This window comes from Schistocerca gregaria, chromosome 7, assembly GCF_023897955.1.
Source record: "Schistocerca gregaria isolate iqSchGreg1 chromosome 7, iqSchGreg1.2, whole genome shotgun sequence".
Lineage (NCBI taxonomy): Eukaryota > Metazoa > Arthropoda > Insecta > Orthoptera > Acrididae > Schistocerca > Schistocerca gregaria.
In genome coordinates, this window is record NC_064926.1 from 211,352,767 (window position 1) to 211,365,791 (window position 13,025).

The 13,025-nt window shown below is 42.5% G+C and overlaps 1 long non-coding RNA gene across 1 annotated transcript in view; it reads left to right on the forward strand.

The window, feature by feature from the left end:
• Window positions 1–3,908: 3,908 nt before the first annotated feature.
• LOC126282086 (uncharacterized) overlaps window positions 3,909–13,025 on the forward strand; it is a 30,140-nt gene continuing 21,023 nt past the window's right edge. Inside the window, exon 1 of the long non-coding RNA XR_007551325.1 lies at window positions 3,909–3,964. This is a non-coding gene — a long non-coding RNA (uncharacterized LOC126282086). The remainder of the gene's footprint in view (window positions 3,965–13,025) is intronic.

Here is a 13,025-nt window from a genome sequence, read left to right on the forward strand (position 1 = left end):
TTACGCTCACAGTGTTCCGTGATTTAAACGTTACAGCGCACTGCGAGTTCTTGCGCAAAGTGAATCGATCAGTTAAATGTACTACTTTAACGCCATTTACGTCAAGCCGTCCGAAAGAAAACGTCCGGATCTGTGGCCGATTAGTTCACGGTCTCTGAATTACGTTAATGCGCGTGCTCTCACGTCGCTGAGTGCTATTCAAATTTTGCTCCAGAACAATACTGTACTGAAGCCATAGCCTGAGTTTTCGCTCCATGTAACTTTTTCATGTTCGAAAAAATGAATAAAACTTCAACGAGCTGTCGTTTACAAACGTCGATGAGATTAAAAATCATCGGTAAGAGCTAAAAGATATCCGAAAGGTGCCGTTCCAGAATTATTTCGGAAACCGGAACATGCGCTGGCATAACTGTATAATACGTAATAGGGAATATTTTGAAGGGGATAATTGTTATGTAGACTAACATACTGACAGAAAAAAGACCAAGAAAGAGTTGTGCGACATAAACGAAAGTTGGCAGGCGCGTTCGTACATGTGTAGCCAAACTTCGCGCCGGTCGTATAAGAGAGACGCCAGTGGCATCATTATGAGGATACAAATAAGGTTTGCTTTAAGTACACGATATCACTGTGGTCAGTGGCAGTTACCTTGCAGATTGCACTTGGTGAACTGATATTAGTCAAGAATTCCTTTAAGGTGACAAAGAAGCCATTATCAACACCTCACTGAGCTTCAACGAGGTTGTGCAATAGGACTACGAGAAGCTGGATGTTGCTTTTGCGATACTGCAGGAAAACGTGACAGGAATGTAGCCACTGAACATGACTGCTGACTGCGGTGGTCACCAGAATGTATGGTCTCAAGAAGACGGTGCTCCGGTCGGCCAGATGGCACTACCGAGTGGGAAGGCCACGGTGTCTGGGGTATGGCTCAGGAACACCGACTGCATCTGCAGCAGCAATATGAGCAGCAGTTGGCACCACAGTAACACAACGAAGTTTTACAAGTCGGTCATTTCAAGAACAGCCTCGAGCCAGATGAGTCGTAGCGTGTATTCTGCTGACCCCAACCACTGTCACTTGTGGCTTTAGTGGTGTTAAATGAGAACTTAGTGGAGGGCATGGTGGACGTCTGTGGGATTTGTGATGAAAGCTAGCTGTGCAGCTGTGCCAGTCATGGCCTTGTGTTTCTTTAGGAAAAGGCCAGTCGAGGGCTTGCAACCATTCTGTCTGTGTGTGAGTGAAACTGGACGCCCAACTATAATTATTGTCTGGGGTGTGATTTCTTATGATAGCAAAAGCACTCTCATGGTAGTCACGCATATCCTGACTGCAGATTTGTTCGTGAATCTATTGCGGTGCCATTCATGAACAGCACTCCAGGACAACGCTCGCCCACATACCGCTGGTGTAGCCCAACATGATCTACAATGTGTCGACATCTTGCCTTGGCCTGCTCAAGCACCAGATCTGTCTCCAGTAGAGGACATATGGGGCGTCTTCGAACGGCAACTCTAGCGTCATCTGAAACGGCATTAACAGTCCCTGTATTGACCGACCAAGTGTAACAGGCATGGAACCCCGTCCCACAAACTGACATCCGGCATCTGCAGAACAAAATGTATGCACGTTTGCATGCTTCCATTCAACTTTCTGGCTGCTGCGCCGCTAATTAATGCATCAGCATTACCAATTTTGCAGTGGCTATCTCACGCTTACATTAACCTGTGATCCTGCATTGTTAATCAATTTAATATCTTACCTACATGAATATGTTTCCGAAATTTCATTACTCTACATTAATTATTTTTTGGTGTCGTGACTTTTTACGTCAATTACAAAAAAAAAAACAGGATTAGATGCAATATCCGCCACAGTAACTGTGTTGGTTCTACTACACTTCCATAAGGCTGTCACGGCAGCCCCCTTTCAACATTTTCTAGAAGCAGGGTTGTGGTACACCCAGAGTTTCGCTGATAAAAAAGAACTTGCTGCTTTCCTCCTTTAATTGCATTAATTGTTTGAAGTATTTGCATCCCCGATCAATTATATTATCTCTCGCTACCAGAGTCTTATTTTTACTTACATATCTCTTATAGTTGAATCCCATTTCATACAGTGTTTCGTGCCAAACACCTTATTGCCAAGGAAAACCGGGTTTCACAGCAAAAAGCAACTTTTATAACATCAGCGTCTTTTTTTTATTTACGTAAAAGTCTTCCACCGTTTGTGGAATTACTGATTTTGTGAAACTGTCCAATTCATAGCCTCTTCCTTCGCGATTCCAGTAAATCATGTCGATTATTTTCGCCTTCGTTTCCGATGCATCCTACTGTGACAAGTCTGACTTCCGTGTACGCTGCATCCTCTTGATTCCGACAGCCAATATTTGTCCACAGCTCTTCTTGTGTCAGTTGTTTAATTACAAACACAAATTAAGTTACAGACAACCGAACACTCTTTACTCGAGAAATAACTCTCTTCTGCATTGCCTGCCGATGTGTCCGAGCGGTTCTAGGCGCTTCAGTCCGGAACCGCGCTCCTGCTACGGTCGCAGGTTCGAATCATGCCTGGCCCATGGATGTGTGTAATGACCTTAGGTTGAAATGGTACTGTATGTACCGTTCCATGATTAAATACGATGTTTTGCAATCGTAACTTTCTAAAAGGACAGCATCATCTATAGATATTCGAGAGTGCGGCCACTTCCCGTTTTTCGCTCTCTCGTAATGCGGCCCCACAGCGGGCGCTACGAAACTCCCATGATGTAGGATGGAACGTTGATTTATTATTTTGTAGAATATTTATTTTGTTGTACAATATTAATTTAATGCTACTATGTTCACTGTGGTGTGCGTACTGTAACACCTTTGGTACACAAACCATCAGATTATTCTTGGACTTGTCGCTCTAGCGAAGTAGGAGAGTGTCAGCAATATGTCTCGTGGTCTTATCGTGGCGTGTTTATCTTCTGCCGTTAGGTCAGACGATAGAAATGCTACTTGACGCTTAGAGTAGCAGATTGACGGTGACCAACTTTAAACAGAACTTGATTAATTTTCACACACATTTATTAAAATAATAAAACTAACTTGATTCTGGATGTTATTTGCAATTGACAGTCTGAAGTTCCTTTGGTCTTGGTACGTTAATCTTATTCTCACATATCTCTGATACTTGACAAAGTGTCTATTCATTTATCTTCGTGGCTATGTGCAGGAATATGATAATCTTATTAGGCACAGACTGAAACTTAATTATAGACTAATGCAGACTGATGCAGACTAATGCGGACTAATGCAGACTAGTACAGACTGATGCAGACAAATGCAGACTGATGCAGACTCACTGATCGGAGGTCTGTACACTCGCTATAATACCTCGCGCGTTCAGGTATCACTGAGCGAGTGTGATCCACGAGGAGAAAAGGTTCTACGTTAGCAGCAATCTCACTGGCTGCGTTACATATTAATACGCGGATCGGCGGAAGCAGAATTTGGTCCGTCTCTAAGACAGCGCCATCTCGTAGTGCGGAGACGGAAGGGCGCAGCGCATAAGCTGTTGTGCTTGGCGGGGCGCACTCTATTGGGAAAGTTGTGTACGCGCTGACTACGCTGAACTATGTACACAACATTAACGCTCTTGAAATATCCTTTACAACCCTGTCCCATCTTTCCGGAAACGATTTCAGCCATTGGTTTGGAAACAGGCAACTCTTGGTAGACTGTAGTAGTACCAACTTTGTTTCCTTGGGCTTGACTGGCAGCGATCGACCACAGGCAAAACTTTGTCAAAGAGAATGTGAGAACATAGGGTTTAGCGGGGAGAGATTGGTCAGGCTACCCCTCCAACGAATACCAGAGGCTCTCTGGAGCTCCGATATGGTAAGTGGCTGTTCTGCGAAGAAAGGGTAAGCGAGTGGACGTGCCTTCAGCATGTCCGTCTCGATTGGTAATGGAAAAAGGTATTGGAATACTATATATTTGTGACTAACCCACTGTTTTTCAGCCCAGCGTTGAATATAGAAACCAATGATTCCGCTCATGGTTATTTTGATTATTTTCTGTTGTATGATTTTTTGTGTATAGATAGTGATATATGTATGTCTTAGTGTTCACGCCACGTGACAGGCAACGTTAGGCGTGGATAGTGAAATTGTGCATCTATACGAAAGAGTTAGGTAATAAACCGTGTGACTTTCAATTTATTTATGTGTGTTAGGAATTTTGAAAGGGTTTATTGATTTTTAATGTGTGTCTTCTGTGTATTACGAATAGGGGCCATGTGCTCCACATGTGACGAACTAGTAACAAGGCAGCTACGCTCGCCTATAGAGAAACTCGAGTAGAGGCAATAGATTATTTAAATAAACTGCTACCGCCTCACAGTACAGGCATTTACACAGTTTCAACCGTTTTATTAAAGTCTTCTAAGCAAGTGGAAAGCCACTTTGAACCCACGTGGTCATAGCCACCACGTGCACATGCAGTATCCTTTGATATTGGCTTAATTCTAACTGATACAGTACAGAATAGGAGTATAGAAAAGAAAGCTTTATCGTCTAATGCCAAGCCGATCTCTGTCCTCACCCCATTGCATGCTAGTATTGAATCTGTGTACTAGGTGCAAGTTTGAGCTCTTGTCTATCCTGTCCTATGTGTTTTAATATCAAATTAGCAGGAAAATTACTTGTGGCTGATGAGATGCAATCGCGTCTGTTAATAATTCCACCTTTCCCAGAAATAGCATGCGTGTTGCGTGCAGTTCTGTAAAGTAATAGGAGGCTTCACCTCCACCTAACATTATATTAAATTATGAAAGAAATAAAGGAAATTTATTCAGAAAAACTTCAGTATGCTATGCTTGAACAAACCCGATACCCCTTTAAAAATATAAATATTAATGGCACAGACTGCCAATAGGTATGCTGCGTTCATTGACGGAAAACTCCTTCACTGATTCCTCTAAAAGAATCCGTTGCGCATTATTACCAATCAGGGCCTAAAGATCATTACACTGTCATAATTGCCGGAAGTCTTGTCGATTTCTGCTGGCCGTGGACCAGCGTGTTTAATATCCACACCCATAGAAGGCTGTAATACAGATGAAGGAGGTTTCTGAGAATCTAAGACAGAAAAGCACTGTATAATTTCCCCACAAACAGATAACTTTTAATGAAGGCAACTTCTGCCAGAATCTGTTTCAAGTAACATACCCCCAGATGCGGTCCCTTTTGAAGGTTAGTTAGGTTTATGTTGTTCTATGTCTAGCGGACTGATGACCTCAGATGTTAAGTGGCATAGTGGTTAGAGACATTTTAACCATCTTCTGTATTGGGCATATTTTCTTGCTTATCTATCATTTGTGAGTGACTAAGTACATCGCAAAACATTCAAACTGAATTGACTGACGCTCGTAACTAAAATCACACGAACAGGATAAACTCAGATCACCACAAACTACGCTAAGCTGCAAGGCAGGAGAGGAACATCTGATTTTTGATGTGTCTGTAGGCAGTTGGAAGGTTTCTTTAACGAGAAAGGCCGCTTCCCTCTCCAAGAGCGGTGCTCGCTCATGGGATTACCGAAGAACTATAGCCGCTTTAGTGGCCAGGAAGCACTCGCGCGGCCATGGAAGTGCGACCGCTATGCGCCGCCAGAGGCTATCTTGTCTTCGGTATCACTTGCTTGTCGTTATTCACTTGTGGTTCTTGATCTCGGCTTCGCTAAGTTTCTGGCTTTCTCTCTTTGAGTTACTTGTTGAGCTTTACTAGCCGTTGTGTCTACACTTGTCCGTCTCCCAGACCTCCTGTCATGTCTGTCTACTTTTGGCGAAAAGCCGAGACAAGTCGGTCAACTCATATCAGATTCTCGATTCGCCTCCGACATTGCGTCGTATCTCGGTCACAGTATTGGGGGGGGGGGGGGGGGGGGGGCTGGGGGAAGGGGAGGGTGCGGGGAGAATATGGATAAAAATATGGATACTCCAAAAACACATCACATTGCCATGAATATAGAGGTTTAGTATGACATTTGGTATTCAAAATAGCTTCTAGTCGTTTTAGAACTGATAAATACTGATCTTGTGATGTTTTCAAGATAATCTTATATTATTCTTCCCCCAAAATGGTTGCTAACCCAGGTAACATTGATGGAGGTGCATAGAAATCACGCACCCTTCCCTCCGAAGTCGACCGCAAAGGCCCAATCATACAGAGTTCTGGTAACTGTGGTGGCGAGGCAAGATGCGACAATTCATAGTCGTGCTCAGAAAAGCGGTCGTGGATGATGCGAGCTGTATTAACAGGGACCTTATTGTCTTAGAACACAGCTTCACGATTGGAGAGCTACCATTGTACCATAGAATGGACCTCATCAGCCAAAATGGTCACATAACTCTTGGCAATAATGGGATTCTGCAGAGTAGCCATGTTGTCGATCGAATACGACAGGGCTGTCCAAATTAACCAAGTATCCGTCGGGTTTCACTTTTGGGGAGTAAATTCTGCCACTATTTCGAAACAACAATAAACAAGACTAATCTGACCGCATGACATTCTTCCATTGTTCCATAGTCCACGTTTTATGGCTTCGTCACCATCTTTTCCAGTTGCAGCCATCTGCATTTTTGATGACTACTTTTTAAATTCCATACCACTCTACAATTTCCTACTTATGGAGCTCTTTCGTTGTTGTTTTGGTGCTGGAAGGGTTCTCTGGTGTGACAAACAGTTACAGCTACCGATTTATTATTTTTCGTCACAAGTCAATGATCGTCAGCCACTGTCACTCAACACACAGTTTCTTCAGCGTTGTGACCTAGTTGAAGATGTTTTTCCTCTTTCCCTGTACGCGGTATCAGTCTTCGATCAACACCGACTCAGACGAAGGCCTCGGCGCTTGTTCGTCACGTAACGTCAGCTAGGTACGGCGAACGCCAGGTCTGTTGCAGGCATACTCACAATGGTGGTGTCTCCCTTCCTGACATCGGAAAATGTGAAACTAATGCAGTCACAACTGCACAGAACACTGTTCAGGCCATGAGTGACACTTGCAAAGTATTATGGACATTGCATAAATACCGGTCGTGGTCAAGTACAACAGCGCAACCTGGAGACTTGGCTAGCGTCCGCATTTATGTTCAGGCATGAATGTATCGCGGTGTTTTTTATTTTTGTCCAATACTGTGGTTAGTAAAGTGGCGAGGGTGAACAGGTTATAAGAAAGACAGTGGACAAAACAGCTAAAGAATTAAAGTATCGACGACCAAGCACTACGATCAGCGATTCACACCTCTTCTAATCCTCCAGTAAAATTTAAAGAATTTAATTAGTTCAGTCACGATCCTGTGGCTGAGTAAAATTACCACACCTCTCCTTCAGTACAATACAATTAGTTGTTAACCATAAGCTAATGGGACAATACATTCTGACAAAGATTGAACTTCAGAATTCTGTGATAGTATAACTGTGATATTACGTTTTCCCGGAATAAACTACCTATTGAATAATAAAGTAATAAAACTAGGGGAAAAGTCTCTCAGTAATCATGCCATCGTCTTAAATAGTCTGCTAGTACCACAGTCTAACGCATACAGTCACGACACCCATGCTACGTTTTGTTACACTCTAAGCACACAAGCAGACAGAAAGCTACACGTGCGAATACAATAATGGATGAATACGAATGGTATCGTTTATGTTAGTTTGTAACAAATTTAATGCAATAGGGACCGTATGTAGGGCCATTGAAATCAGCAGTAATTAAAAAATTAAATGTCATTTGTCTCTCCCTAGTTTCCTCAGAACCCTGGGGGCTATGAAATGAGAAATTGCAGAGCAGATTATTTAAGATTCTATCACATGCTTGAATTACTTTATTGAACTAGAAAAATGGCTGTTAAATAATATAAAATGTGATGTATTGCAGAAAGACGTCGTATATTGCTCAACAAAGTGTAGCTTTCTGCACAACACTTCCAGTCAGATTAGTGAATGTGGAACGTAGGACACTTGTACGGAATACAAAGCCGCCGCAATTGTAATTGAAGGGAAAACTATACAGACGTGGCAGAGAAATGACAAAGCTAATAACAGATTAGAAACCAGTGCCACAATTGTTTCTACATGTGAGCCACAGACGCCTAGAATCATCAGCACATTCGCTTCTGAAAAGGCAATTACATTTACAAAAGTTTCGTGTATTAGAAAGTCGAGTGATGAAAAAAAAAAGTTCAAATGTGTCTGTAATCTTATGGGACTTAACTGCTAAGCTTACACACTAGTTAACGTAAGTTATCCTAAGGACAAACACACACACACACACACACACACACACACACACACACACACACACACACACACATGCCCGAAAGAGGACTCGAACCTCCGCCGGAACCAGACACACAGTCCATGACTGCATCGCCCCAGACCGCTCGGCTAATCCCGCACGGCGATGATGAGAAAGTGCAAATCATTAGACTCCAAACAAAAGCGTTAAAAGTCTAGGAAGCGCCTATAGTAATATGAACGAACAACAACATGAAATACACGCTTCTCATGCATGACATACGAGTTTATATTGTCTTGTTTTCAGAGGAGTAAGCTGTGAATATACGCATATTCGACAGTGTTTTTTCATGAATAAGTTGAACCTCTTACTTACGTTGCTCAGTCACTGAGATTCGGCTGTTCGTAGACTTTTTTCATGACCATTGCCAATGGTTCCTGTTCTTTTGTTTCAAGCTTAACATCTATGATACACGCAACTCAGTTATCCACCAGTCAGCGATATAGTATTAACCTTCTCAGTAATTCCACAGTCCAACGTTAACAGTCGTGACACAGTCTCGTTATTGTTACCGACTGCGACTGCAGCGCGCCAAGCGGCCATGTAGCTGCAATTTAGAGTTCGGCTATATCTAGTGAAAGCGAAAGCGAATCTTAATTGTTTACATTGGCCTGTACAATGGTTTTTGCAAACGAGAGCGTCAGTAGGGCAATAAATTGCAGCAACAACAAGAAGAGGTCACTAAATTTATCCTTGCTTAGGTTTCTTAAAAACCGTAGCAGGTGTGAACGGTTGAATTACAGAACAGTTTATTTACGATATTCTTGTATGATTATTTACTGTAGAATGTTGTGCTCTTAGAACAAAAAATTGCTAGTAAACGGCAAAAAACCAGACCCTTAGCAGAAAGGCGTCGCATAACTACTCAAAAACGTGAACCTTTCTTCACTGCACTTCCAGGAAAATCAGTGAATGTAGAACATAGTAAACGTGTGTGGAACGCAATATCTACATTATTTAACGCAACAGATAGCGTGCGGGAGAACAAAAACAATAAAACTGTGTCCCAACAACGATCAAAACCAATTCCACAATTGTTGCTGCATCTGAGTCACAAGCGGCAATAAACTTCAACAAATTCGCTTGTGAAGCAAAAGTAATTACATTTACAAGAATATTTGTGTATTAGGAAGTTGAGTGAACAGTAAGAGTGTGCGAAACGTTAGGCTCCTTGCACAGTTGTTACACGTCCAGGAAAGTGCTTGTCATAACAAGAACAGACAAAAATAAATATATTCTTCTGATGCATGAAATATGTGTGTACATTCTCTTGTTTTCAGCGGAATAAGTAGCAACTGTACATGTACTAGCAAGTATTTCTTCATACTTAAGAAATAGCTGACGTCACCGTATCAGGGAGATTCGGCTCTATTTACATGTACGTCAGGATCATTCATGTCTCTTGATGATTTCCTAATGCTTGGATCGCAAATAATGTTACAACTATTTTAACTAGAAAAAATAATTACATCGAACTTTGTTATTATGGCTGTTTTCTCCCCGGTTGGGGTTCCAGTGTCCCACCAACTGTCAGACAGTAACAATCTCCATAGCAGTGAGTGTAGCGACAGTATGTGTAAGACTTTGGTAATTCTTTTATGGTAAACGAACTAGTTACTTTTTGTATTTTTATTTTTAATGTGCATTTTTTTCTTTTCAGATAACGTCTCTTTAATTATACCCGTGATTAATGAAAAATCTCTGAGTGCATCATATACATCATTTGAATTTATTTTCTTTCTATAAATTACTATCTTTGATCATTATATTGCCACCTACTTGAAAGACAATCGATCAAATCGCTCAGCTCCGTCGATATTTAAACAATCGGCAAATACTACATATTTATTTTCGATTTTTCTTTCATTTTTATTTCTTTTTTCCTTTTAATTTAGATTTGAATGATGTTTTTGGAATATTTTTTTTTACTTTTAGAAACTAAAATTACAAGTGGTACTCTTGTTATTCTTTTCAGACGTCTACATAAAATGTGATTCTTTTTGAAAAATTTCCGCTTACAGATAAATAAAAAAATAAATACTAATTTTCCACTTTGTCCCTGAAAGAAATGAAATAGAGACGAGCCTCTCCAGGCCTTGGCGTTTACAATAGTTCTTCCCAGTTGTTAAGTTTATATGGACACACGTTGCAGATATTTTCTAAATCTGTATTAACACTATTCGTGAAGCAGGTTAATGGTTCCTGTAAGTACAATATTAGTTAGGTAACGGGTTTCGATATTGTTTGCTAGTGGCTTAACAATGCGGTATCACAAAGTCAAATAGTATTCGTACGACTTATCTAGTGCCTGCCTGCCAAATTCAGCACAATGAGTCGTCTTTCGAGCTCACAGCTCACATAAACCACAATCGACCACAAATGTGAACAATCTCCCCCTGTACGCAGTACGGCACTGGCTTAAAAACTGTAACAGAATTGGAAACCAAACCGACTCCAAATAAATGTCAATCAAACTTTCCACAGCAACTCAGGGGGCTTGTGATAAAAGCGCCTTTGCTACTCGACCTGGTAGAGAGTGCCATGTAGTCACGGAACTCGCCGTACTCAGCTGTGTCCACAATTGTACTGCCATTAAAACCATATGCAATCATGTTGGAACCGCTAACACACACAAATGAGTAGTGTTAGGCCACTTTCAACAGTGCATAGATTATTAAATTCACCCTCCGCGATGTCGAATGGCAGCCCGCCCCAACTACCCGAACTGCATCTTCGCTGTTATTATGCAAGCATCTCTGGCTCCATCAGATACACCTCTTTTCCAATATTTCTCTGTCCATAACAATATGCATGCAACACATATAACATCACGGTACACCATGCTATCATATCCGTACCTTTTAGTTAAACACTTGTGTATAATTCTATCTGTAATGAGTTGAGGCGACACATGACCCGTAACTTACTGTGTAATAAAATTTTGGAGTGTTACAATTTTTATTCTGAATGACGTCCGGGCTCCTCCTCCAAATGCTCGACATGGGGATTGCTAACCACATGTGAGAAATTGCTGGCTATTACGACTGTTTCGATGTCCTTAGTCTTCGAGTCAGTTTTCTGACCTCTGGACTCCAGTGAAGGTCGGAGACGCACCATGAAAATAGTGAGACGACTTCTTAGCTCACCATTATATCCGAATCCTTCGGGCTACGGCAGTTAAAATATTTCAGAGAAACTAGTTAATTACGGACATGATTTGAGCTTTGACCCACACAGATGCGGCGTATGTCACTGAGATATATTTCCAGAAAATGTGTACGAGCCCTATTACTGCTAACAGTTGGCCATTAACAGCACTATCTCTTTCTGAGCCTTTAACTCTTCTGGCTGAGCCAGATGCAGCCGCCTGCCCTGTTTCAGAGGATCATTCTCAGCCTTCAAGGTCCGGGCAATCGCAGAGGGTGGGCTTACTGGTAGTTGGGAGCTCCAATGTTAGGCGCGTAATGGGGCCCCTTAGGGATACGGCGGCTAAGGAGGGGAAGAAATCCAGTGTGCACTCCGTGTGCATTCCGGGAGGAGTCATTCCTGATGTGGAAAGGGTCCTTCCGGATGCCATGAAGAGCACAGGGTGCAGCCAGCTGCAGGTGGTGGCACATGTCGGCACTAATGACGTGTGTCGCTTTGGATCTGAGGCAATTCTCTCTGGATTCCAGCGGCTATCTGATTTGGTGAAGGCTGCCGGTCTTGCTTACGAGATGAAGGCAGAGCTCACCATCTGCAGCATCGTTGACAGAACCGACTGCGGACCTTTGGTGCAGAGCCGGGTGGAGGGTCTGAATCAGAGGCTCAGACGGTTTTGCGACCGTATTGGCTGCAGATTCCTAGACTTGCGCCATAGGGTGGCGGGGTTTCGGGTTCCGCTGAATAGGTCAGGAGTTCACTACACTCAGCTGGCGGCTACACGGGTAGCGGAGGCTGTGTGGCGTGGACTGGGCGGTTTTTTAGGTTAGAGGCCTCGGGAAAGTGCGGGAATGGGCTGCAATGTCAAAGGGTGCTTGGCAATTACAGGACGTGCTTGGATCAAGGAACAGTCGGAATTTTAGTTGTAAATTGTTGTAGTTGCGCTGGAAAAGTCCCTGAGCTTCAAGCGCTAATAGAAAGCACAGAAGCTGGTGTCGTTATAGGTACAGAATGCTGGCTAAAGCCTGAAATAAGTTCTGCAGAAATTTTTACGAAGTCTCAGACGGTGTTCAGGAAAGATAGATTAGGCAGAATTGGTGGTGGAGTGTTTGTGTCTGTCAGTAGTGGTTTATCTTGTAGTGAAGTCGAAGTAGATACTCCATGCGAATTGGTGTGGGTGGAGGTTATACTTAACAGCCGAATTAAGTTAATAATTGGCTCCTTCTACCGACCCCCAGACTCCGATGATACAGTTGCGGAACAGTTCAGAGAAAGTTTGAGTCTCGTAACAAATAAATACCCCACTCATACGGTTATAGTTGGTGGGGACTTCAACCTACCCTCGGTATGTTGGCAAAAATACTTGTTCAAAACCGGTGGTAGGCAGAAAACGTCTTCCGAGATTGTCCTAAATGCATTCTCCGAAAATTATTTCGAGCAGTTAGTCCACGAACCCACGCGAATTGTAAATGGTTGCGAAAACACACTTGACCTCTTGGCCACAAACAATCCAGAGCTGATAGAGAGCATCATGAC